The sequence below is a fragment of the Pelmatolapia mariae genome, linkage group LG14 (assembly GCF_036321145.2).
Source record: "Pelmatolapia mariae isolate MD_Pm_ZW linkage group LG14, Pm_UMD_F_2, whole genome shotgun sequence".
NCBI lineage: Eukaryota > Metazoa > Chordata > Actinopteri > Cichliformes > Cichlidae > Pelmatolapia > Pelmatolapia mariae.
Window position 1 is genome coordinate 7,118,030 of NC_086239.1, and position 27,768 is coordinate 7,145,797.

General features: G+C 40.1%; 2 long non-coding RNA genes across 2 annotated transcripts; both read right to left on the reverse strand.

Annotated features, from left to right (window-relative positions):
- Positions 1–14,479: 14,479 nt before the first annotated feature.
- On the reverse strand, positions 14,480–15,233 carry LOC134641512 (uncharacterized). The gene is made up of 3 exons (XR_010095542.1): positions 15,108–15,233; positions 14,818–14,941; positions 14,480–14,703 (listed from the first exon to the last, which is right to left on the reverse strand). It is a non-coding gene; the product is annotated as an uncharacterized LOC134641512 (long non-coding RNA).
- Positions 15,234–18,494: 3,261 nt separating this feature from the next.
- LOC134640765 (uncharacterized) lies at positions 18,495–19,440 on the reverse strand. The gene is made up of 5 exons (XR_010573928.1): positions 19,375–19,440; positions 19,149–19,230; positions 18,894–19,052; positions 18,699–18,797; positions 18,495–18,568 (listed from the first exon to the last, which is right to left on the reverse strand). It is a non-coding gene; the product is annotated as an uncharacterized LOC134640765 (long non-coding RNA).
- Positions 19,441–27,768: the final 8,328 nt, after the last annotated feature.

Sequence of the window (27,768 nt, forward strand, 5' to 3'; positions counted from 1 at the left end):
TGCTAGATGGCAGCTGTCGAGCTAGCGCTTGAAGAGAGAGTCTCCCTTCTCTATTTACTGTGGAGAGCAGAGCAGCGGCGTTAAGGACGTCCTCGCCGTACCTGAGTCCGGTCCTCCAGAGGCGTGAGCAGTTTGGTGAGTTTCACCACTTGCTCCAGGAGCTGGATGACGGCGATGACAGCGATATCACTGTCTTTCACTTGCCCAGTTTGAGGACCTGCTGTCCCGCGTTGGTCCCAGGATCGCCCGCCTAGACACCAACTACAGGCGCTCAATCCCACCTGCAGAGCGCCTGTCCATCTGCCTGAGGTTAGTAAAAGTGTTTAATACGGTAGTCCTTTATTGATACCTGTGCTAATATATGCTAAACCATCCGTTTATACACTGCTAACATGGATGTGCTATGCTAACAGTGAATGCCGTCGGTGTTTACTGATAGCAAAATGTGGTATGGAGACGACTGTTTATAATATTTCTAGTGATACTCGAAAGGTCTCATCAAGTCCCGATTTAATTTGATTTATGCTGTTATCAGTGTTTGCAATGATAGCATGGCTGTGGTGTCTATCAGTGTATGCTCTCTGTGTTTGCTGATATCAAACTGTGGTATGAGGACCACTGTGGGTTAACCTTTGTAGTGATACTCACTCTTTTTTTTATTTAGACTTGGTTTAATTCTGGTATAGTTGAATATTTGTATATAATCCTTGCAGCTGTCAGGCTCTATAACAGGGGTCACCAGCCTTTCTTAAAACTGAGAGCTAGATGAAATTGTGAAGTTTGGTTCATCTTTAGTTATATATTTCTATCTAGCATATTCTATCTTGATATGCTGTCTTATCACAGGATAACTTTTCAAAAATATCAACAATGATTTAAGCAAGGAAAAGGCTACATGTAAACATACAACTGTTTATTTCTATTAATGTCTTACTTCATTCCTACCTGACTGACATGTTGAGGGATTATGAGAGATTGGCTCACTGTAGTGGTAAAAGTTGCTACCAATCAAATTATGATATGTTAAAGTTAAAACAAAACACAACTGTTTTATATTATATGTAATATATATTATGTAATTATCCTTGTAATTACAAAATGTTTTATGTAAGATTTATGTTTTGTAATTTAAATCTGACATCACAAAGGTATTTTGGAATTTGAATAATGTATTTTGTAACTTCAGTACACATAATACTAATTTTGAACAATTTTGTCCAGGTCCCTTGCCACCGGGGACTCCTTCAGGACCATCGCGTTCAGAGTCGGTGTGTCCACGGTGTGCCAGATCACCCCCCAGGCAGCGACGGCCATCTGGGACTGTGTAGTGGACGACTTCATGGCTGTGCCTTCACCTGGAGACTGGCGGTCCATCACAGAGGGATTCCAGGAGCTCTGGAACTTCCCTCTCTGCTGTGGAGCTCTGGATGGGAAGCACGTCCAGACGAAGGCCCCCCATATATCATATAGGAGACACACACATTGATATACACTAAATATTTATTTCATTTCTTTTTTTGTGGTGGCCAAATTTATGCACCTGCTTGATTTTGTTTAAACAATTATTGCACTTTCTGTAAATCCAGTAAACTTCTTTTCACTTCTGAAATATCACTGTGTGTGTCTCCTGTATGATATATTTAACTGACATTTTTTATTGTAACAACCAACGATTTATACAGGAACATACTGGCTATTAACAAGGTTGCCCAAACTTTTGCATCCCACTGTATTAGTATATTTTGTCATTAGTATAATATGAAATAAATTCTACATGTGTCAAGTCATGTGCCAACATTTGGTGTGTAGTAGAACTGAAACATTAGTCATTATAAAAATTTATTTGAAATAATATTAAAATTCCCAAACAGAAAAACATTAAACATAAATATATAAAATATAAGTATTTACAGAGAGACAGGAATAAAAAGGACCCAGCAGCTCTCCAGAGCAGGAACAAGGCTGAGGAGGAAATGCTCCATTGGAGACTGGCGTGGCCTCTTCAGGAACTCCAGGATGGCCAGCTCCACCGCCGATGGACCGTCCTGGGACCTGTCCCTCATCTGCCTCGGCGCTGTCCTCCTCTCTGGGCGTGTAAAACACAGCACAAAACACAAAGAAATGAGAAGGCTGATGCTAGATTTTCATTTCAACATTGAAAAGAAAAAAAAAACAGGATATAATCAGATTGGTTGTAGATATTTAGTAAAGGTGATCACAAGGGAATCCCACCGAGTAAAAAGCTATCAGTGCGTACTGTACATCTGATGCTACAATTACATACCTGTGGGTGCAGCAGCAGGAGCTCAGGGACTGGGGAGCCAGGAGAAGCAACAGGGGATGATCTGCTGAAGAATCAGCTGGTTCTATCAAGACAATATTAAATGTTAACAGGTTTTAAACAATAGCCATAGAGAAAGTATATACAGTGGTCCCTCATTTATTGCAGCAGGAGTTCTCAGAATAACTAGCCCCTCACCACGCACTTTATACACTTTTTTCCCCACACACATGAACATTACTCACAGTTCTCACAAGTTGATTCTCAAAGTGCAAACCTTTGTAGATTGCCAAAAGGTAAAAGTATTATTATGCCGTGTTTTGTCTTCATCTGCCTGCCACTTTCGTGCGCCTTTTTCCCTCGCGGTGCAGGTGTCTATTTCCGAATGAAGATCATAGTTATGGGTGTTTTTGTGCTGTTTTATCTATTGGATGTGATGGTTATCAAAACAAAACATGATAAATTTGACAAGCGCAGGAGACACAGCACGGAGGAGATTTGTCAATCAGGCTGCAGAATGCAATGCTGTACTGTGCAAAAAAAAAAGAAAAAGCGAGGCAGTGACGGATGAGCGGGACCACTGTGTGCTGTTTGTTAATAGACAATAAAATATATTCCTATATGACAACATGCATAAAAGCAGAACGGTATTTGTACATCAGTGGGAAAATAGCGGTGGCTTGCTAGCTTTTGTGCGGCTTCCCCGGGTCAGTGAAAAATGTAAAAAGAGAAATGAATGAACTTACCAGGTTGCCCGATCTCTTCACATTTCTTCCTCCAAGCTCGGTCCTTTATATTCCTGTCTCGGTACACAAAGCAGCTGGTGTCGTACAGCTCCGGGTTGTTTGCTATGGCGTTGATTAGCCTTCCCTCCATTGAAGAATGAAGGGCTTTGGCTGGATCTGCCCCTTTGACCTAGGTCACAGCCACGTCACCAGGCTCCTGATTGGTTGTCGCGGCGCGATTTGACGCTGGAGTTCAGATTTTCCAACTGAGCGGTAGAGGCGAAACACGCGTATGCACAAAATGCAACACAAAAATTCACGCGCGTGTTTTTTTTCGCGAGTCAAACGCGCCCCACGCGCTACACTGACGCGCGTTTCAGGCGACGCAAATCTGCCTCCGAATTTTCGCCGGACGCGCAATCGCGTGTCATCGCGCTCTTTCCATTGACTTTACATGTAAACCTGACGCTCTGGCCTACTCTATCTTGTTCGGTGTGAACACACCGTTAGACGCGTTCCTTTTTGAGACGTCACTTTGAAGGATTACAGCTTTCGGTGCATCAACTGCATTTTTGTCTGCTTAAATAGGCAAAAATTATAACTTTACAGGATAGCTCAACGGAAATCATCGCTTTATAGAAATGAATGTAAGTACAAGCTTCTTTTTACTTCTCTAAACATACTTTTCACATCTCAAATTCATAAAGAGAAAAAGTAGATGTTAAAAGTAAAAACAGACAAAGGGTGTTTTAATGTAAAAATAACTGACATATGAAGACAGCTCATCACTTTTGATGTTTTCATGCTTTCTGTTGTTGTTATGGCATAAAGTTAAAATACTTTGGTTTTAAACAAACATTGTAGGATTAGATGTGTGGTGGTGTAATGTGGTTTAGTTTACCACAATAAAATTGTAAATCTACTTTTGTAAAATTATTTTTAGACATTTCAAGTCAACTCAGCTTTTTTTCCCTTTAATATAATTGTCTCCAATTTTTAGAGATGTACAAAGGGCAAAGAAAAGAGGGAGAGAAAGACGGACACTCTTTCTTGAATTGATGAGATTCTTAGGCCTGTGAAAGACCTAGAAAAACGGATCCGTGACCGGATTTTCAATGGTCACTCTGAAACTCCCGAGGAACACAGGCCTATCCCCTTTGCTCCGTGTCCTCCATCATCTTCTCGTCCTCACAGGATTAGTCCGATTGCAGTGAGGTTAAAAAGATACAGAGAAACAGGTCAGTGCTTAAATCGATGTAATGATGAGTCAGACATTTAAACTCTTCAGACTTTTAAGCAGCTGTTGTGTGAGAGATAAACCCTCCAACCAGAGTTTACACATTGCTAAAACACATTTAATGTTAAGGTGTTGCCATGGTAAAATATCTATAGAGGTCAAAAGTTTGACATTTCAGCTTCATTTTTTATCCAGCCTGTGATTTGGTTTTATTTGAATACAAATTTTGTGATGAACTGAAAACTTGTACTTTAATTTAATAAACACATACATGGTTTGCTCTCCCTTTAAAGTGGACTTTTGTCTTGTTCATTCTCAGCTGCAAACAAACAGAAATGTGAGTAATAAATATTTCATGATCTAATCTGTGCAGACAAAGAAGTCGCCGGTGGTGTCAGGCTGGTGACACCCTTTAGAGAAACACCCAGGGACAGCTTGCATCCACTTGGTGAATTTTTTGGGGAGGTGCAGCCACAGTGGGAATTGAGCTCGGCATCTTCATCAAGCTCTGATGGAAGTTCAGTAACACCGCGAGACAGTTACACTCCTGAGGAGCTCAGGGCGATCCCATTTGTGAAGACCCCCTCTCCTCCTCCACCATTCACTCCGTGTCCTCCATCATCCTCTCGACCTCACAGAAGTCAGATTCCAGTGAGGACAAAAAACTACAGAGAAACAGGTCAGTTCTTATATCGACGCACTAAAGAGTCAGAATGTCAGACATTTAAACCCTTCAGACTTTTAAGCAGCTGTTGTGTGAGAGATAAACCCTCCAACCAGAGTTTACACATTGCTAAAACACATTTAATGTTCAGGTGTTGCCATGGTAAAATATCTATAGAGGTCAAAAGTTTGACATTTCAGCTTCACTTTTTATCCAGCCTGTGATTTGGTTTTATTTGAATACAAATTTTGTGATGAACTGAAAACTTGTACTTTAATAAACACATACATGGTTTGCTCTCCCCTTTAAAGTGGACTTTTGTCTTGTTCATTCTCAGCTGCAAACAAACAGAAATGTGAGTATTGAATATTTCATGATCTAATCTGTGCAGACAAAGAAGTCGCCGGTGGTGTCAGGCTGGTGACAGCCCAACATATGGTTTGGACATTGGATCAAGCAATTAAAAAAATTGTTGATGCCTACCTGCCCCAAACCAGTCCTCCTCTTCCAGCTCCCCGAGCTGGAAGAGGAGCTGGGGCTCCAGCAAGGGTTGTAGCTCTGACCCCTGCTCCAGCTCCAGCTCCGGCAAGGGTTGTAGCTCTGACCCCTGTTCCAGCTCCAGCTCCCCGAGCTGGAAGAGGAGCTGGGGCTCCAGCAAGGGTTGTAGCTGTGACCCCTGCTCCAGCTCCTCTTCCAGCTCCCCGAGCTGGGGCTCCAGCAAGGGTTGTAGCTCTGACCCCTGCTCCAGCTCCAGCTCCTCCAGCTCCAGCTCTTCCTCAAACTCCAGCTCCAGAAAGTAGAAAACCTCAAAGGGTTGTTAAACACCCTCCAGAGGTTGACTTTAAAGGGCTTATCACAGGGTACCTCGTCTCAATTGATGAAAAGTTAGGGGAGGAGCTTCAGCCAGTCTCGAATCCTTCAGAGACTCTCCAGCTGAGCCTCAGCCTGCTGAGTCAGGACGACTGGTAAAATGATTTTCTACTGTTAGCATTAATTATTTTCAATTTAATGTGAGGATATGAGTTTTAAAACTGTTTGATCTTCCTACAGGCAGAAAAAGATACAGGGGCTACGATACATCCGCACCCTGGCGCGGCATCACCAAAATGAGTTGGAGTTATTAAACCTCCGTAAAGTTTGTTTGGGGGTGACACAAGAGGTATACCAGCTGTTTTTCTCTACATCTGTGTTTTTGCCACTCTCTTCTGTCCATGTTTGCCCTGTCTCATGCAGTTTTGTAACAGGTTTGATTTCTAACTGCTTAAATTTCCTCTGATTCTTTAGATTAAAAACAATCGCTCTTGTGTGTGCTGTGCGGCACTGGACACCGTGGTATATTTGTGTGTTCACCTCAAAGAGAGGATGGACAAAGAAGCTGATTTGACCTGTGAGAGTCTACTCCAGGTGTTTACAAGGGCAAATACCAATGTGTTCATTCAGCAACATGCCAAGGAAGCTCTGACAGCTCTGGTTCATCGTTGTAGCCCGAATTGCTTTATAAACAGACTGGTGATGGATGGTTTGAAGTAAGTTCACACCTGTGAAGAGTATCTGTGACCCCAGCATCACAATCAGATCAGGTGAAAAACAAACACGCTGAATGGATTTGTCTGTGTTTTTTTTCCCCAGACATAAGAGCGTTCTCGTGAGAGCTGATGCCGCACTGGGGCTTCTTATGATCAATGAATTCATGGGAGCGGAGAAAGTTCTGTCTGCAAGACAGATTTTCACCAAATGCTTCCTGTCGGCTGTCAGTGTAATGTGTCAGGATGCTTCCTCTGAAGTCAGGTCAGTGTGAACTTTTAACAATTATAGGCTGATATTTCTATTTTGACTTTCTTTTGATAAATTCTCTGCATTTACTTAGAAACTAAAGTGCTGATTAACAATGCTTCTCTCTGCAGAGCTCATGGAAAGGCCATCTTAAAAGACCTGGTCAAACAGAGGAACTTCAAAAAGATGTGGGTAGAAAGCGTCTCGGATAAATCCCGCCATGAGTTGCAAAAAAGACTCAGAGACGTATTTCAGAAATAGACACAGGTAAGCCACACAGCATACACGAGCAGCCTTCAAATTAAGTAACCACTTTGAAGGCTGCTCATTTCTGTGTGGCATTTTCAGAAATTTCCCACATCACGTCTGCTTCAGGTAAGTATATATTTCATTTAAATATTTAATATAACATTTACAGTAATTCAATATTTAATATGCATAAAAAACACTCACTTATACACCAACCGGTCGAGGCAGATGGCCGCCCTCCCTGAGCCTGGTTCTGCCAGAGGTTTCTTCCTGTTAAAAGGGAGTTTTTCCTCTCCACGGTCGCTCATAGGGATCAATTGGGTACAATAACTTTGTTGCTTTTTGGTCCGTCACATTGATCAAAAAGCAACATGTTCTTAATAGAGTGGCAAGTGAGTGTTTTCCATTTTCCATCTGTGAACGGTAGCTTCTACCGCTCATTTATTGATTTGGCACAAAATAAAGAAACTTTAAAAAACAACAAATGTTCTTGTCTGTCTTCAAGTTATTTTCAATAAGCAAATTCAATGAATCAAATTGCATTCAGAGTTATTCATGTAATATAGTCAGTAGCCTAAAGTGCAATATGTCAGCTACGAATAATATCTTTGTATTGTTGTTGTGGAAAAATAATGTAAACATCGAAACCAAGCTGATTTTCTGAGATTTATTGAAAGAAATTTCAAACCTCTGCAAATGGATCAATAAAGCACAAACAGGGTTTGTACCAGCATTGACAAAAAGGCACAATTATAGCAGTTGTGGATACAATCTTGTCTATTCAGTGGTTGGGAGTGAAATTCTCACCTTCATGGAGGCACCAGCTTCATAATTAAGTGTGTCATCAAGAGCAGGTATTTAAGGAGCGGCTGTGGCAGCAGCCAAACTAACTGCTGTTTCCCTTTCAAGCTGCCTAGTTTGTCTTGGAGTTCAGCCTTCAAGTTCATTCTTCCCTCCCTTAATTGAATTTACTTATTTGTAAGCTACATGTATGCTCACTAACAAAGCTAAATGAGCTAAATCTAATGGTGCTCTTTAAATTTGATGAAAAGCCAGTTCACTTTCTTTTCTCATCAGTCCTCTTGATTGTGTCTTGTAGCAGGTTTTTGGCTTGAACACATCAAAGATCTGTTGGGTTGAGTTGGCTATAAGGCTTGTCAAAGTTTCATGTTGGTGGCTTTTTGGGAAAAACAGTCCTGACAAAGTCAATCAGCCCCTCTTCCCAAACATTAATGGATGATGCATGCATGAATACTCACCAAACATCATCCATAAAAAAGGATCTTTGGCTTTTAAAGGATTCCTTCAAAAGCAAATATTTCATTTCCTCACTTGGACCATGAGTATATTTGGGACAGTGTAACATCATGCCTGGAGTGATGAAGGTAAACTGGTTTTATGCTGCTAGTCTTCCTGCACAGTATATTTATTTCCTAATGTTCTGCACAGTTTTCATGACAAATGCCCACATTTTGTTCTGATGTGCACTAACTGGTGTATGTTCTGAATCACTGTCAAGACATTTATTTTAAATGACACTTCTTCAGCTAAGAGTCTAAGGGTAGAAACACACAGACACTGCAGTTTTTATTTGCAAGGGCGATCACAGAGCGCTCACACCAGAGTGGGGGCTCTATGATGCGCGCTCTGTTTTTGCACTTGTCTTTATTTATACACAAGGAAAATGAATACATTTGTTCAGTGACGTGAGCATGTGCGTATGTGAGTGTGTGTGTGTGTGTGTGTGTATGTGTGTGTGTGCGAGGTCAGAACTGCTTGTTTAACTTCTTACCATTGCTGTGGGAAGAAGATTCAGATAAAAATAAAGAACAATCAGTTGTGTTCTAGTGCAAGAACACAACACAGCCGGGGGGTCTGCTTTGTTGTTGTTTATTCACATCTCTTTTCACACAATACTCTTGTTGCTTCTGAGCCTCTCGTTTTACTAAAGGTGATGATGGAGCAGCGAGACTGAACCAGTGGCTGGCTAACATGAGAAGGAAGGAGTGGAGACCTGCACAAACATCATGTCTTTGAAGTGCTCACTTTGAAACAGAATGCTTTCTAAGAGTGAAAGTTTAAGAAACTCTAACTAATATTTAACATGCCCACTCTCCTTTCCCCCCATTTGTACTAATTTAGGGAGCACAGCAGTTGCAGCCATTTTAAGGTTTTTTGTTTTATTTTGTTTTCTCAGACGAGGTCATCTGTCAGAGGGGCAAGAGGCAATATTTTGGTAAGTACTGACACAGAGGTAAGTGACTCAAAGGTAAGAGGTAAGTGAAGCAAAGGTGAAGCACAGCAACTGATTTTCTTACTTGTTTAGCAGGACGGTGAAAGAGAGAACTGTGCTGAGAATGATCCAAGAGGCTGATTGTTTGTGACCTTTTGCAGGGTTTTAAGATGAGCAGAGAGGCAGGAAGGGCAATGGGCTGGAAGGAGTGGGTTTGTTGTATTGGAAACATGAAACATCGGGTGGATGTGAAGGAATGAAGGTAGCTTGAGTTTTCACAAGAGAAGGGCAGATGTTGTAGTCGATTTTATGAGGTCCAATGAGGCATGGTGCATGCCAAAGTTTTTTAAGGGTATGTCCTTAGCTGAGAGCCATACCTTTTTTCCCAGGCTCGTAGTCCAGGACAGAGGACCTAATCCGCCAGCTCCGTTGTACGTGATGCTGAATGGATGGCATGGTGAGGTTGGCTTAGATGGATTGGAAGAGTGGTGGTTGGCGGCTGGGGCGATCGTGGCTCAACAGTTGGCAGTTTGTCTTGTAATCGGAAGGCTGCCGGTTCGAGCCCCGGCTCCGACAGTCTCGGTCATTGTGTCTTTGGGTAAGACACTTCACCTACTGGTGGTGGGCGCGGTGGCGACAGTGTCTGGCAGCCTCGCCTCTGTCAGTGTGTCCCAGGGCAGCTGTGGCTACAATGTAGCTGCCATCACCAGTGTGTGAATGACTGAATGTAGTGTAAAGCGCTTTGGGGTCCTTAGGGACTAAGTAAAGTGCTATACAAGTACAGGCCATATACCATTTTACCCTAGAAATCCTTCAAAGGGAGATAGGCCTGTAGTGGAGGAGGGGAGAGAGTTAAAGTTAGGTACACAAATATTTGGACAGAGACAATTGTTTTTTCTAATTTTGTTCTGTATGTTACCACAATGAATTTTAAATGAAACATCTCAGATGCAGTTGAAGTGCAGACTCTCAGCTTTATTTTAGTTTAGTGAACTAAAAGATTACATAAATATATGAGGAACCAAGGACTTTTTAACACAAACACATCATTTCAGGGGCTCAAAAGTATTTGGACAAAATCAATAAAACAATGTTCTTTTCTAATACTTCATTGAAATACCATTGCTGGCAACAACAGCCTGAAGTCTTGAACTCATAGATTTCACTAGATGCTGAGTTTCCTCCTTTTTTTAATGCTTTGCCAGGCCTTTACTGCAGCGGCTTTCAGTTGCTGTTTGAGGGCATTTCTGTCCAAAGTTTAGTCTTCAGCAGGTGAAACGCATGCTCAATCAGGTTAAGATCAGGTGACTGACTTGGTAATTCAAGAATATTCCACTTCATTGCTTTAATAAACTGCCAGGTTGCTTTGCCTATATGTTTTGGGTCATTGCCTGTAAGAGCCAAAGTCAATGTTTATGTTTTGTTTATTTGTTATGGTGGCACAGGTGTACAGCTTTACCTGCATCTCAGGTGATTGCATGGGGGTGTGGTCACAGTCTATTTACCTGATCTCGGTGTTCACAGCAGGTGTGTTGGGTGAGTGGTTTGTGGGCAAACTTTTCTGTTGACTGTCATTTTTTGGCACACCAGTTAATCCATGCGCTATTAGTAAATTGATTGAAAGCGCTAATGTCTGTTTTTGTTTTGTTCTTAAAATAAATGCGCAAAGTACAAGTACGACTCATTATGGATTATTGGAGGCGCGTCACAGGGACACAACCAACTCAGCCAGTCGCGGCTTTATTTATGGATGAAAGTCGCGACATTGCCCCTCTAAATTATGAAACCCCACCCAATCAATTTGACTGCATTTAGCTAGATTTGAGCAGATAGTATGTCTCTGAACACCTCAGAATTAATTTAGCTGCTTCTGTCCTGTCCTGTGTCACATCATCATCAATAAACACTAAGTCTCTGGGCCACTGGCAGCCATGCCCACACTGCCTCTCAGGAATACCAAAGTGTAGAAATTGCCACTCCTAATATTGTAGCCGTTTCTCTTTTGGGTTTTTTCTGTTTTGGCTTCTTAAGCATGGCTTGTTTCACCTGCATGGAGAGCTCTTTTGACCCCATGTTGTCTATTCACAGCAAAACCTTCTAAATGCAAGCACCACACCTCAAATTGACTCTAGAGGGGGATCGCTGTACCTCCTGTGCACCTCGATCACTGCTGCAGGGTTTGGAGGCAGACGAAATCAGCCCTCCTTCACATTGCTCAACACAACCACCGCCTTGCTGACAAAAGGGGGTCCTCGGCTCTGTTTCACAGTAGGTCAGAGGTTCTGGCTGTCCTCTAGGGACGTTGCTTTGAAGTGCATGTCTAAGAAACCGGCTCCCTGATTCTCAGGTCCTTAGATTGAAAACATCATCAGTCCTGTTGCTGTACGGTCAAAGTTGCCTGCTGCCGAGATCCATTCCACTTTCCATGTTTTTCAGTTTAAGCCAGTCTCTTTTAGTCCTCTGTCCTGTTTAATCTTTTCTTGTGTGTTGAAAATAAACATTTTAATATTCTTATTGCTTTTCTGGGTCTGCTTTCTGGGTCCAATTTGAGCCTCGGTTATGATAAATACCATATGTCAAGGGAAGTGTTTGTACTCCTGGTGCTTCATGGAACCTGACATGACAGAAGGTTTATCCTGTGTGGGATAAAAGGTTCAGTTGAGTGATAGCTGTTGGATAGAAGCTGTTCTTTCATCTGGCAGTGGGTAAATTCAGTAACCTGTGCCGTTTAGCAGAGGGGGAGAAACTGGAGAGTTTCTCTGTCTGCTGCTGAGCTGTTCCCAAACCAGACAGTTATTCAGTACAACAGGATGCTTTATATTGAGAGTAGAAATGCTCTAATAGATTTGCAGACAGGTGGGCCTTCTTCAGTATTCTGAAGAAATAAAGTCTCTGTTGTGCCTGTTTTATACGAGGAGCGCCGTTCGTTGTCCATTTAACGACCTTATTGATGGCGACTCCCAGAAATATAAAGCTAGCACCCCCTCATCCTCCTCACCTCCAGATTCCAGTGGCCTGAGCGCCCCTCTCTGTCGCCTGAAATCAATGACTTCTTTTGGCTTTTTAATATTTAGTGAAAGGTTTTTATAAGAGCACCAATCAGATACTGACTTGATGTCAGATGTTTTTTTATATTATTATTTTGTGGACATCAGATATCTGATATCAGCAGAGATGGGAAATAAAAACCTAAAAACATTCAGGGTTAAGCAGTGATACTTTTTTCTGTTTAAAATCAACACTTTGTGAGTTTTTATTTCAAATAATAGCGGATGAGCTTCATCGCCATATTCTACCAGTAGGTGGTAGTAATGCATCATCATTTGAATGTACTAATAACAGAGTTGCAGCAACTGAAGATACATAATTTAAACAATTATTCACCACATTTATTTATTTAAATTGTATATTCTAACTAAGTGAACTTAACTTTTATACTTCTTTAAAAAATCTAAATATATTTTCCTATCAAATGTGTCTAACTGCTTTTCCCCAGATCAAACTCTGGTAATTGGTGATTCTGTTCTGAGACATGTGAAGTTAGAGACACCAGCAACCATGGCCAATTGTCCTCCAGGGGCCAGAGAAGGTGACATTGAGGGAAATTTAAAACTGCTGGCTCAGGGTAAACGTAAATTCAGTAAAATTATAATTCACATCGGCAGTAATGATACCCGGTTACATCGATTGGAGGTCATCGAAATGATTATTGAATTGGTGTGGAACTTTGGAAACAATATTGGAGTCTGTAGTTTTCACTGGTCACCTCCCCAGTCAGACCAGGAGTGACATGTTTAGCCCCATGTTCTCCTTGCTGGCTGAGTGGTGTCCAAAAAACGATGTGGGCTTCATAGATAATTGGGAAACTTTCCAGAGGAAACCCGGTCTTGTTAAGAGAGACAAGATTCCTTAGATGGAGCAGCTCTCATTTCTAGAAATCTGGCCAAATTTATTAAGCACATATTAAAAACATGACTATCCAGAGTTGGGACCAAGAAGCAAACTTGCAGTCTTACATGCCTCTCATCTCTGACTCTCATCTCTCCTCCCTGCAAAACACCGACTTAAATGAGTCAAAACCCCGGAGTCATACTAACTATAAGAATCCTTGAAGCACAGGCCAAGTGCTATGAGATTGACTCTAAGATCACAACCTGATTAAAAACAGAATCTAACATACACATTCTTGAGATTACGGGATGGCAAAAAATGTACTTTAAACCAAGATCTTCTTGTGTGATTGGGACAGTAAAGTCCCATAAGAAAGAATAGGCGTACCTGTGTAAGAACAGGTATCACTGCTATGGTATCACTGAACAGGTATCACTGCTAAAAATCATACTCTTTGATGATCACATTACAAGTGTTACATCTGTTTTTTGTTTTTTTCATGTTGGACTGAACATGGTACCGCCTGGACCTAAAATATCAGGGCTGATTTTTTTGTTCCATACCAGGCCTGCAGCCCTCCGTTAAGAAATCATGTTCTGATCTCATTTCCACATTGATACAACCGTGATGAGTTTTTTTTGTTGTGCTTTCATTGAATCCTTTTGATCTTTATTTAGGGTCATTGTTTGGATACTTATCTGTAAAAAACAGAAACTCACTCGATTAAATTATTAAGTGGTCGAGCAGGCTGATCCACAGCTGAGCCGAGCATCCCTGTACACCAGACAGTTACAGCAGTTTGCTGGTTTAATTTGTCTTGATGGCTCACAACTGTTGCATAGTGAGTTTCAGTTTCTACCTTCTGGGCAAAGGTTTCTGGTTTCAAAATGTCAAACATGGAGGTTTAAAAATAGCTTTGTTGTAGCAGCCATTACTCAGGTGAACAAATTATAGTTTGTTTGTGGTTGTATTAAGAGCATGTGATGGACGGCTCATGACTGCAGAACAAATCTAGCTCTGCATTCCCTCTGCTGGCCTTGATTTCACTCGCTCTGAGACATGGCGGATGATGAGGTCTCACTTGTTAGTGGACATTATGTCCAGCTGTTTACTTGCATGACATAAATTAAAGAATGAAAGATTTGCATTGGAATAGGGGAAACTTTGCTTTACTATGACTTTGAATTCAAGCTGCATATTTTCCTCAACCAAGTTTGAATAAAATGTGTTGAAAGACAAAACTGGCCAGGTGAGTTGGTCTTTTTAAATATTTTAAAATTAAATTATTTTTTTTCATGGTGACTCATTAGAAGGAATGATGGGTCCAAACTCATGTGTGTTTTTATTTGTTTAATATTTGATGCTTTCAAGCAAACAGCAACATTAAAATGAGAATACAAAAGCAATAATCTCTGGTCCTCCTACAAAGCTGACTTTGGACACATGCAGCATAAAATAAGGCACATTAGATAATAAAGTTGGACGATGCAAAGATTAATGTGGATGAAGGATGAAGTAAATCTGCTTCTGTGCATGAATCGTAAAGACGTTGTTAGCTTAATAAAAACCTCAGAGGCCAAGGGCAGTTTTTTTGCACACTGCAACCCAACAATATATTTCTGGCTTCCACACACTCGGTCACAGATGGTGCTGGAAAAAAAGGAAACACAAAACAAAATAACCAATTAGCATCTTAATAACTGACCGACTGTAGCAACTCAGTATAACCATCACAAACTGAATGCTTATTTTTGTGTTTGCTACCTTTTTGCGCACTGAGCCATGATACAGCCTTTGCAGCCAGAAGCTCCCACTCGTCCTTTGCATCCATCTTGAAACCATGAAGCCAGATCAGAGCCAGAATGGTGGCCCACACTTCACTGCTGGCCTAGTGTATAGAATCAGCAGTCATGTAGTTAAATATTAAATTAAGTGAGGCAGCAAGCAGATGTTCGTTAACATGAGTGTGTCATTTTGAAAATTCACTTTTGAAACCATTTTAATGAATACGTTACAAACACCCACTATTACTGTGTCTCATTATTCTTACCCACCTTTTCAGGCTTTGACTTTTCCACCTCCTCGTTGGTCTTTCCCAGTGCAGCAGCCAGAGCTGCATCAAGCAGCCAGCAGCCAGACGCCTTCTGGAGGGAGACTAACTGCAGCAAAGGGTCTCTGGGTGGCTTCTTAGCATGTGGAAATTCTTCATTCAGCAGTTGTGAAGAGGAAATTTGAAAATCAAAGTACAATCATAACATTTTTTATGCTGACAACTCTCCTGCTATGAGTTTAATTTATTTAATAAAATCGTCTTAAATGAACAAAATATTAAGCTATTAATGAGTTATTAAGAAAATAGTTCTAATGACTTGGTTAGTATCCATGTGTTGCAATTAAAAGAGTAACAGTTAACAAAAGAGCAGCTTTTACAACCAGATATATTTCATAATTTTATGGATATTTGATGATGATTTCTTTACTCGAAGCTGCCATGTGATGCCAAATGTTATTACTGTAAGTTGACACTGTACTACTGAATTATTTAGATTGCATTCCTAGAAGATTCATCCAGAATCTAATTTAAAATCCTGCTCCTCACATACAAGGTGTTGAATAATCAAGCTCCACCTTATCTTAAAGACTTTATAGCATCGTGTCAGCCGCTCTCTGACTGAGCTGTACTTGTGTTTAACTCCTGTGGAACCAGCTCCCAGTTTGGATTTGGGTGACAGACACCCTCTGTACTTTTAAGACTATGTTTAAAACTTCCCTTTTTGATAAAGCATATAGTTAGGGCTGGATCAGGTGACCCTTATTCCTTCCTTAGTTATGCTGCAATATGTCTAGACTGCTGCGAGATTCCTATGATGCATTGAGTATTTCTTCTTCAGTCACCTTCTTCACTCCCTATGTGTTTATACACCTCTCTGCATTAAATTATTCCTCCTCTCTGGCTCTCTTCCACAGTGTGTCTCTGTCCTGTCTTCTTACCCTCATCCCAACCCCTCGCAGCAGATGGCCCCGCCCCTCCCTGAGCTTGGTTCTGCTGGAGATTTCTTCCTGCTAAAAGGGAGTTTTTCTTCCCATAGTCATCAAAGCGCTTGCTCATAGGAGGTCATATGATTGTTGGATTTCTCTCTTTTTTGTATTACTGTATACAAAAGATATTTTATGAATTTCACCAGGTTCTGTACTAGGACCAATACTTCTTATGTTACACCTGCTTAGGCAGTATTATTAGAAAACACTGCATACATTTGCATTGCTTTGCAGATGACTCTCAACTGCATATACCCATGAAACCAGATGACACAAAACTACAGCAATGTCTTAAAGATATTAAGGTCTAGATGACTTTTAATGTCCAACTAAAGCTAAACGTGTCTATTTAAAGCAAAGAAGTCAAAACAGATACCTCTGTAATCGCACATGCCTCCAAATTCTGGAGGGTATCCATAATCCACCTCACAATCTGCTTCTTCAAAGGAAATTCCTTCATTGCAGACTAAACATAGTAGCATGATTAACATTTAATTAAAACAAAATGTAAATGTTTCTTTATTAAAAATGTTAAAGTTAAAATTAATAGTAGAAAAATCCAAATTACACTTGGAAAAGAATCAGTACATATTCAAGTGTTTCCATTTAAAGCAAAGAAGTCAAAACAAATACCTTCAGAGTAATCCATTGCACAATAGTAGCGTAAACCTGCTTTTGCAAAGGAAATGCAACAGTGAGCACACACACTTATAATTCTACTCCCAATGAAAACACAAGTAAACATTTTTCTTTCATTGCACACAAAATTTAGTAGAAGCTTAACTAATGTGGGATCTCATTTTACTTGTCTGACAAGAATTTGTCAGCATGAGCAAATCATCTGACGTTATATAACTCAGACTAACTCGGTCTGTGTCAGCAATCCCAAAACTAACTACCAGACAACAAAAACCCACCCCAGACTGAAGAAGTCACTTGGATGAATGATGAAACATTACTCTCACTGACAACGCTTCATCCAGTTAACTGTACCGTATTTTCCGCAATCTAACGCGCACTTAAAATATTTTAATTTTTTCAAAAATCGACAGTGCGCCTTATAATCCGGTGTGCCTTATGTATGAATTCTGGTTGTGCTTACTGACCTTGAACTGATTTTATGTGGTACCCAGCGCTCAAAAATCTGTCAAAACATGTTTTACTACAACTTTGGTGAGCGACGAAGCTGCACCGCTTGATGGATTGTCGGAGTATTACGGCTACCATAGGCAGGAGCCTCGTGGAGTAATCTGGGTCCAAAACTTGGTCAGCTTCAGGTCCAAAAGTCAAACACTGCGGGATCACTGAGAGCTAAAAACTGTCTGAAGGCTTTCATCTGTAATAAAATGATCAGCGTTGCTGCTTTACCACAAGTAACAATTAAGTTTAACATCCAGGCATCCATGAAAACAGAATTTATGAAATTTAACTGAGTTATCAGTTAGCAAGAAGTTAGCTCCACCTAAAGATGATATACCATTTTCTGACAGATTTCTGAAACATTCAAACGTACAGCTCTGCTGTCACTTCCAACATAAATGAAGACAGAAAACTAAACAGCAGTGACTTTTGAAGGGTTACTGAAGTTGGACTAGCTGGTATATAATGATGTGCTAAGTGATCACTAGTGACACAGCTATGTTAGTATAATATAAACACAGAATTACTTAATGCGCCTTATAATCCGGTTCACCTTATAGTCCAAAAAAAATACGTTACTTTCAAGCTCCCAGGCCTCTGGTAGAGGACGCGAGCTTGAAGGACAGACTGCCCGCAGGGGCAAGAGGTGAATTTTTTGTATATTTTGTGTCTGAGCATGTGTGCATGTGTACTTTTACTGAGTTTGTAATGGTAACACAACTTGTATTCACTGCTGTAGGCTTCGAGACAGCAGCAACCTCTTTAAGTATGCTGCAATAGGTCTAGACTGCTGAGGGATTCCCATGATACTTCTTCAGCCACCTTTTTCACGTCCTATGTGTTTATACACCTCTCTGCGTTTAATTATTCTTCAAGCACCTTGAGGCGACTGCTGTTGTGATTTGGCGCTATATAAATAAAATTGATTTGAATTGAATTGAATCTCTGGCTCTCTTCCACAGCATATCTTGGTCCTGTCTTCCTACCCTCATCCCAACCCCTCGCAGCAGATGGACGTTTTTCCCTGAGCTTGGTTCTGCTGGAAATTTCTTTCTATTAAAAAGGAGTTTTTCCTTCCCACAGTCACCAAAACGCTTCCTCATAGGGGGTCATATGATTGTTGGACGTCTCTCACTTTTTTTTTATTATTGTATACAAAAGGTATTTAAAAAGTCCATTGAAGTGGTCTCTAATTAATTTGTCCTTATAACTAATTATTCTTTTTCTCACACACGCACACACACACACGCACACATCACACATTTCCTCATTGTTTTCTGCTTTCATCTCTAGCAAGCAAATAAGAGTCCGAGCAGCTAACCTGTGGACTATTAAGCTACAGACAAGAGAAAATATTGGTATGGTGACATGGTCACAATTACCATGTTTTAGATCATACAGACATACAAAGTAAACTTTTGTAAAGTATATATGTAATTGTACCAGTGGATTAACAGCTCATTTACCCAGAGTCCTCTGCAGAGACTGAAGTGCAGCTGATTCTCAGAGCGATGACCTGCCAGGCTGTACTTCAGCGTCACACAGCCCTCTGCTGCCTCTGAGCTCTGACACAGAATTACAGTGTCAAACCATTTTCTTCTTTTCTAAACATGACAAGCATAAACACAGAGATCTACACTGTGAGAAGATGCTGCTTCTACCTGTCCAGTGAGCTGGGCATAAATTAGTGACCTTTGACCCTGGAAAAATGATGTGATTGGTGGAGAGAGGACAGTGATAGTGGATCCCTTTGGTAAATCCCATGTAACAGAAACATCTTCCACTGCTGGTTGCAGAGAAAAATGCAGCGACTGCATCACCTGATGAGTACAAAAACTGAAATCATATCTTCTATCCATTTTTTTTCAAAAACACAAATCATTTTTTGCTGTAATTCTTATGACTTATTGTCTTACTTTTGGTTGCATCCTGTCAGTCCCTGTGATGAACTGAGCGTGACCTCCTCCTTCCTTGGCCATCCCGTTGATGAGAGCAGAGCTGTGTTTTAACCAGTAAAAAAAAAGAAAAGAAGAAGCTTTAAGCAAGAGTGAGAGGAACAGTAGGAGTCACTCAACAGATCAACTCGTGTGTATTAGCAGATTATATGAGACTGATACAGGGCTTGGTTCATGGTCAACTTACATGTTGGAGTAATGAATGAGAAAAAAGGAAGGACTAAGGATGACATCATTAAGGCGGTCTGTGTGTGTGTGTGTGTGTGTGTGTGTGTGTGTGTGTGTGTGTGTGTGTGTGTGTGTGTGTGTGTGTGTGTGTGTGTGTGTGTGTGTGTGTGTGTGTGTAATTTCTAACCATGAATGGACTGTATCTGAGAGATAATGCAACAGAGCAATACAGTTATGTAAGTGAGAAAGACAGAGTCCGCCGGGACTGAGCCGAAAGCCAGAAGCACTCAGCCATCTATTTTCCACTGAATACATTAGCAAGAAGGGATATAAGTATCGACAATCATGTTTTATTTGATTGCTTGTCCAAAATTCTTGTCCATCATCCTTCTGAGAGAACAAGAGGTAACGTGGCAACCGATGCAGAAAGCGTGTTTTGCATCTTATTCAACAGGTGCCATGCGTCACACAGGTAATTTAATCACATAATGTTCCCTGCAAGTTCACTGATTAGTCTCACCGGTGTGAATGAGGCATTAATGCCAAGAACGCAAAACAATTTTAATCTCCTTAATGGGAATGGAAATATAGTTTTTCTTCTTTCTTTTTTATATTTTTTCTATAAATGAGAGCAAATAGAGGAAAAAATGTGGAAAGAAAAAACAAATGTGATTTTTTTTTTTTTTTTTTTAAGTAACATTTGAAAAAGTTTTCAAAAGTGAGTCCCAGAAATACTGGGAGCTCAGCACCAAAAGGTATCAAAGTAGGAAAAGATGTTACACCATCAAAGCAAACAAAGTCTGTGAGGCTTCATATGTAATTAAAATATCATTGCTGATGGATTCTGGTCAGAAGCCAGAAAAAGAATGAGAAATGATGGTGAAGACACACGAGACCAACAGCATGAGCACGTAAAGCCTCAAATCCGGTTAACAGGAAAAACTTTTTAGTTTTTCTATAGCTAAAATTATTTGAAGATGCACAGTATGCAATAATTCTAATTTAATATTTAATGTTTATTTTTTATTTAATATTGGTCTCTACATAACACATATATAATCTTTTTTACATTTACAAACATTTAATGGTTAGTTATTATTAATCTCCGCTTCTCTTCCACGAGATGTCTTCTATCCTGTCTTCCTCCCCTCATCCCCAACGCCGCAGAGACGGTGGAGGTTTCTTCCTGTTAAAAGGGAGTTTTTCCTTCCTACTGTTGCCAAACAGCTTGTTCATACTGGGTCATCTGATTGTTGAGGTTTCCTTTGTTTTCTTTGTTTTCTCTCTATTATATGTATATTTGTATATGTGTGTTTTTGCTGCTGATACAACCAAATTTCCCCTTGTGGGACAATTAAAGGATTATTCTATTCTATTCTATTCTATTCTATTCTATTCTATTCTATTATTGTAGGGTCTTTACCTTACGAATTGAATTACATAAACAGTAAATCTGCTTGCACTTACTCATTTCCGTGTGTTGTTAAACATAATAAATAGTCAATGCAAATCATAGTTTGTGCTAAATTGAGTGATCTGAAAATTTGAAGAATAAACTGTGATGTTTTTAATGGGGATTTTTTACTTTCATTTTGAAAAATATCCCTGTCCACATGAAAACACACACAAAAAAAATGTTTTAAAGAAACGATGTCAGTGCATGCCAGAACAATAGGCATAACTAACCTGAACTTTACACCTTGTAGGAATGTTAGCCAATCAGAAACCTACAAACAACAATACAGTGGCTCTCCTTTGACCACACGTGACTTTGACATGTAAACGCAGAAACTGAACATCTTGATGCTGGAGGACGTTTGCTAAAAAGCTTTGTTTTCAGTGAGCTAAAATGATATTTATATTTGGACAAAAGGCCAAAATGCATTTTAAAAAACCGCTACATTTACCAAAATTTCTGTGCAGTTATGGCCTAAGTGGTCAAAAATAAATGAAGCTGTGGTACCAAAACTTTATTACGTGGTCATAAAACTGTAAATCTAACTAATGCTAATATCAGTCTATTACATTAACAGTGATGATACTAGGATTCAAACATTTCATAAAATCAAATTTTGCAACTTAAATCATTTTAAATGCTACATAAAAAATTTTCTCTCTCATCTTCACCGTTTCCCTTTTAGCTAAACACACACACTGCTATGTAGTTTACTATGCATGTAAAACAGTTGAATAATACCTGAACTTTGAGAGGTCAGTGTACTCACAGCGATTGAGACTGTGGCTGTTTGGCCTCCCAGATTCTAAAAATGACCATAATTTACCAAATTAGTCAGCAGGAAGGTGTTTACTGGTGTCACAGAGCCAGCAAGCCAAGGGTAATTTTCAGCTATTCAATATTTAAATAAAACCTGGTGCTGGCCATTAAAAAGAATGCAGGTATAAGGGGCTTCAAGGTGGTCATTTATTTGGTATGTTTGGATTAATTGTAGCTTAATTCATTTCACTGCCAGACTTCAGGGCAATTTAATGCTTGTGTTCCACATTTTTCTTCTTGAATCAGTTTTTTATATATATCATCCACTTACACTCCTGAAATTCATATTTGTAACTTCTGTTAAACATTATTAAAACATTGTTTTGTGAACTTGGCCAACCTCTGCTTCATCAAAACAGCAAAAACTGACAGCACCTCTGTGAGAAAAGCAAAGTGTCACCGCTGAATAGGTTGATGCGGTGCGCTGTGTGGCGAGTCCAAGACGCTGACATGTTGTCACTGACGGTGGTGGAAAGATGCGACCACACTGCGTCCTCACTGCTGTGGGTCTCTGCAGTGAGCAGGACAGCAGGCTGTTGCACACACCCACCAGCTGCTGTGGAGCTATGATTCATGACGATATGATGTCAGCTCATTAGTTTACTGTTGTGTATGTGTTTGAGTTAAACTCCAATGGTACCTGTGGGGGAAAAAACGGGTCATGGCAGCAATTTGTAGGATAAAGCTAGACTCAAAAAATATTTAGGAACAAAATAAGTGGAACAAAATGAATGCAGTGTGAAAAATTACAGGTAGAAAATGATTATTAATACATGAAAAGAATGGTTCAACATTTTGGATTGGCTGATTTCTACGTGAGCAATTGTTATTGACTCAAAATATATTGGGGGGGGGGGGGGTACAAGCACTTGCTGGTACTATTTATTCAAGGCAAAAAAAAAGACTAGTCAAATGTACTTGATTAATTGATCATCAGCAAGTGTGGGCATCATTCAGGTTTGTGTCATCCATAAAGACATGGATGAGCCAGTTTGGTGTGGACGAACTTGACTGGCCTGCACAGAGTCCTGATCCCCCAATAGAACACCTTTGCGATGAATTAGTGCGGACACTGTGAGCTAGGCGTTCTCATCCAACATTAGCATCCTCTGGAAGAATTGTCAAAAATCCCCACATTCCTAAACCATGTGGAAAGTCTTTGCAGGAGCTGTTATAGCTGTACCAATATCCCTACCAATATCATATTAAACCCTATGGATTAAGAATAGGATGTTTCAATGTGCCACTGTTGGGACACTTTGAAATATAAACAAGGTCAGTTTTTGCTGATTTTCATCTCAAAGAACTTTATTTTGTAATGTATAGATGTCACCGATCCAACAGTGATTATATTTTTAAAATGTGTGTTTGTTTGTTATCTGCTGCTTGGAGACAGTTTTAGTGTTTGAGAGATTTGCAAAAGCTGGCATGGTCACTCAACATAGTGAATGTGGGGAATATACACAGTGTAATGGCGCCCTCTAGTGTATGCAATAGTGACTATTACTGAAGTTTAATGCAAGTCGCTCCTCAGACTTGCAAGATTTGAATTTAGTTCAATTTAAATTAATTAATTTATTCCATATTTTGACAAGTGAAAGAAAAATAATTTAGTCATTTATTCAAGAAGAGTATGAGATATAATATTGTATATTGTACAAAAAGCATGAGAATCTAGTACGGCCACCTTTAGCAAGATTTATGAAAGGCATTTGGCATTGTTGTTATTAACCCTCTCTGATGTTCACTTTTCTAGGCAAAATTCCTTCAGCTGTGATATTTCTGACTTCAAATTTCCATAAATTCCAATGACATTCCAAATCTGGTTTTGGCAAGGCTTTAGCGCTCTACTTGTTGTTTTTGAGCCAATCACTGGTGGGTTTGTTCTCTGGTGAAAGTGTTTAGGATCATTATCCTTTTACAAGATCCACATCAGGTTCAACCTTAGCTTTAAAGCCATTTTTAATATCCTGTGCTGTGACCCAGACCAGGTTCCTCTCCTGAAATGTCATCTTGTGTCTGATTCACACAGATCTTAATCCTTTGATTAAAGGGCATTATCTGTAAAGGCCTGGTTTTCCCCATATGTTTAAGTCTTGCAGAACTTTCCTGGCACGTACTTCAAATTTGTGGAATCTTGTTGTGATTGTTGATGTGTCTGCTCTGACAGCAACAGCAGCAAGAGTCATCTGGGCCTGGGTTTTGGGGTCACAGAGACTTCTGCTCTTGGGCTGAATTTGTCAGGGCAGGCTGTGCTGAACAAAGCTGCAGGAAATCTGCCCTCCATGATGATGGTGGTGTGCAATCAAGTGATTTATTCCACAGCAATTAGTAATTTAAAAAAAAAAAAAATTAAAATCCTTGCCAGACCCCCTACCACCCCCACCAAACAAAAGGCCCGAGGGAGCTCTTTAGATCTTTGTATGATGACACCACACACTTTACTGTGGCGGATATTTGAATAGCGAGGTTCTAACTAGCGGTCCCTGGAAGCTCTGATTCTAATTATCATGGATTAGGGTGTACTTTTCCAAGTGATTTTGTGTTTTTACATATTTATCTTGATATTTACTTGTCCAAACATTCAAAAGACAATTTAAATACTTTCTCATGATTTCTATATATGGCAAAGTATCTAAAATGAAACTTCAAAGCAGGATGAGACCATGGAAAAATCCAAATTTGTTCCCTGTGCATTCCAATGCTGTGTTTCAGTGTAGATATTAAAAGGGCAGACAGAAAAAAGTAACAAAATCCCTTTACATAAAAAACATCATCTTTAACGTCACTTTTTTGCAGGTGTTTATTTGGAAATCAGCACTTTAGATCTGCTTTTTAGACTCTTGATTCCACATACAGTTTATCTTCATATCCCCAAAACCATATTTTTCAGGGTTTACCTGCCTCCATCAAAAAGAAAGATAAAATCTTTGTAAGATTTCAAACATTCAACAGATGTGCGTACAAGTGTGTCCTATAAACCTTCATTTATAATCCATTTGCAGATAAACAGGAAAATATACAGCAGATGGATTTAAGATACAGCATCACTCAGATGTAAAATCTCAAGTGAATGTCAGACTAAGATCTCGTCTCCATACAAAGCGTCACCGCTCACGTTTCCCCTGACTTTGATGTGTGCTTGAAAGTCTTAACTGCAGACAGCTCTGGTTCACATGACTGACTCAAGCCTGTGTGTCCCATCCAGTCAGCAGCACCCTCAAACGTGCTGACCCACTGTGGAAAAAACACCTTGTAATGCTGTCTAAGGGTTTTCCCTCTGGTCCAACTTTATCTAGTCACAGTACCCAGAACAAACATGCTTTGGAAGGATTACATGGTGAGGAATGATGGTGTAACAGTGGTGGAAATGTCATGTGAAAACCGGTTCCAGCTGAGCGCGATCATGCAGCTGAGGCTGGAGATAAGGCGGTACGACCCCCTCCTCCCTACGTGAGGCGGTGTGGTGTCAGCAGGGAGACGGCGGCTCTCCTAACACGTGTTATAAGATGATACAGGTTTAAAATGAAGGCCTCACTGTGGTTACACACAGGTCGACTTACAGCCTACAAAAGGTGCTGCTGTAGGTCGATTGTGTGAAGCGCTGCTGAACAGAGACCACACTGACTTAAAGGAATATAAATGAATATAAAAAAGGAGGAAGAATGTGGGAACAGCACTGCTTCTTTATTTGTACAGGCAGAGTTTGCTGAGCTTACACACTCTGTTGGCCCGAGTTGCATTTAGGAGCGGTCCAGCACAACCATACCGTTCTATTTCAGGCTGATGGTGGGAGGTGGGGAAAGAGGGCTTCACTCCACTCCACACTGCAGCTCATATTAGTGTTACAGACTGAACTGGCAGCTTTCTCACAGTATAATATACAACCCCCCCCCCCAAAAAAAAAACCCCAAAAAAACCCCACAGGATATAGCACAGGAACAGTCACAGCTTGTGGATTACATGATGAAAAAAGCAGAGAGCAGTTTCTTGCAAACAAATACAGCAAGGAATAACTTTTCCTTGCTGTAAGTACGGGGGGGGGGGGGGGGGGGGGGGGGTTAGAGTACCTAACAGTTTTTGACACAACCCTGATACAGTTATGTGTTACTGCAGTTATGGAAACATGCAAAAGTAAAAGTAAAGGGAAAAATAAAAAGTGCTCCTACAGACTTTGTGTCACAAATCTTCAAACAGTGTGTGCTTTTACTGCAACAGCAATCAGTGATAAAAAGATGTTTGTTTTTTTTATTATTATTATTAATGATGCCCATCAGATAAGTGAATAAAATAGGTTTGGCTTATCTTGACACCACATCATGTGATGTTGGGTCAGCTTCTGTAAGAAATGTCTTAGCTAGTGATGATGTTTAGCTCATAGAAATAGGATTTGAACAAATGTGAATATTTCTACCTGCAGATCTTTGGTACATCCACCTCTATTCTAAGAATAGAAAGAAAACATAAAAACGATTTAAAAGAGTGCAACTGCAGTTTGAGATAATACCACAGACTGTATATAAAAGATGGAAACAGCCACCATGACACCACCCAGTGGTTTCTGGCCTGTGCATTTTGGCCACTCCCGTGTTGGTTTTGTGGAGCTAAAAGTAACCATATTTGCATGAGAGCATAAAGTACTAATGTTATTACATAAACGCATGGTAAGCAAGTCAGTGCAACACAGAGACACATACTTATTGTAGCTCACTTTTCACATGCCTGTCTCTGATTGGTGCAGAACACAGGAGAAAGGCTGACGCTCACAAACAACAACTGTTCCTGCTCCCTTTCACCAGATCTCATTGAAATTCAGACTCCACTTTAAAATCCTATTACTAACATATACGTACGTGGCTTATATTGCAGAGCCACTGCTCAGATCATCTGATCAAGATCTTTTAATCGTTCCATGCTCTGATTTTAAAACCAGAGGTGATCGCACCTTAGAGGTGGTAGGGCCTGAACTTTGAAACATCCTTCCTCAGCCTGTCAGGTCGTCTGAATCTGTCATTTGTTTTAACCAACTTCTGAAAACTCTTTTCATGGTTTAGCTTTCCTTTAATCTGTCCCCCATTATTTGGGGCCATAGTTTACATCTATTTGTGTGTATGTAGGAATAAGGTGTAACATGTATACATATCTTTATGTGTGGCTTTAACTGAAATTGTGAAGCACTTTGTAATGCGTAATGTTTTTTGCTATACAAATAAACACAGAAGTAAAGGACAAGGCAGTAGCAAGCAGCAGTATTTTTCAAATATTTCCAATAATGCTCCAAAAGGCACCAACAGTCCAGAGGTTCAGTTTTATTCTAATTAGCAGTGATTAGCGGGTAGCAGTTAACCATGTTGATCAGCAACCATGGCCCTAATTTTAAAACAATAACGACAATAATGTTTTTGCACCAGGTTGGAAACATGCTTATTTCTGCTTATTTCAACCTCTATTGGCCACAACAGGACCTGCTTTTTGTCTTGATTTGTTAGACCTGGAGTTTCCTGTTGATTATTTCAAATTCTAATTCAAAACTGCTCTACTGCTACTATACTTAATGTGTTAGTGTGCAGTAGACTTTTGGAAAGTCTACTGCACCCTGTTTCTTGGTGAATTAATCCAGCCCAGCCCTACTTTCTGGAGATCCCCAAGAAGTCCAGCTCTTTTCAGTTTAGTGTGAAGCCCCGACAGAACAGATGTCTCATCGGTGTTTTTGTAACCTGTGTCCTGGCCTCTAGTTACATAACTTCTCCTGCTGACCACAGCAGCATTTCTCTGAGCTGCAGACTGCATGTGACACTCTGTCTCTGAGTTACCAATGTGTAACATGGCATCTGTCCCCTGATACATGTCAGCAGGTATCCCTGGAGTTTAGAGGCTAGCTGTTAAATGATTACCTCTAGGTCATGTTTCAGATTGATATGAGCTCCATCAGTTAGTGGGTCAGGCCACGTCTGCAGCTGCTGCTTAATAATTAAACAATGTAAAATATAGGGAGGAGAAAAAAAAAGATAAAGCAATGAATTTCATTACTTGACAAAAAAAAGAAAGAAATGATATTTCTGTTGTGAATTTTTAAATTTTTATTTTTTTAGAAAGGCCTGTGTCCACCACTGCCGACTTCAAGCAGATGTTTTCGTT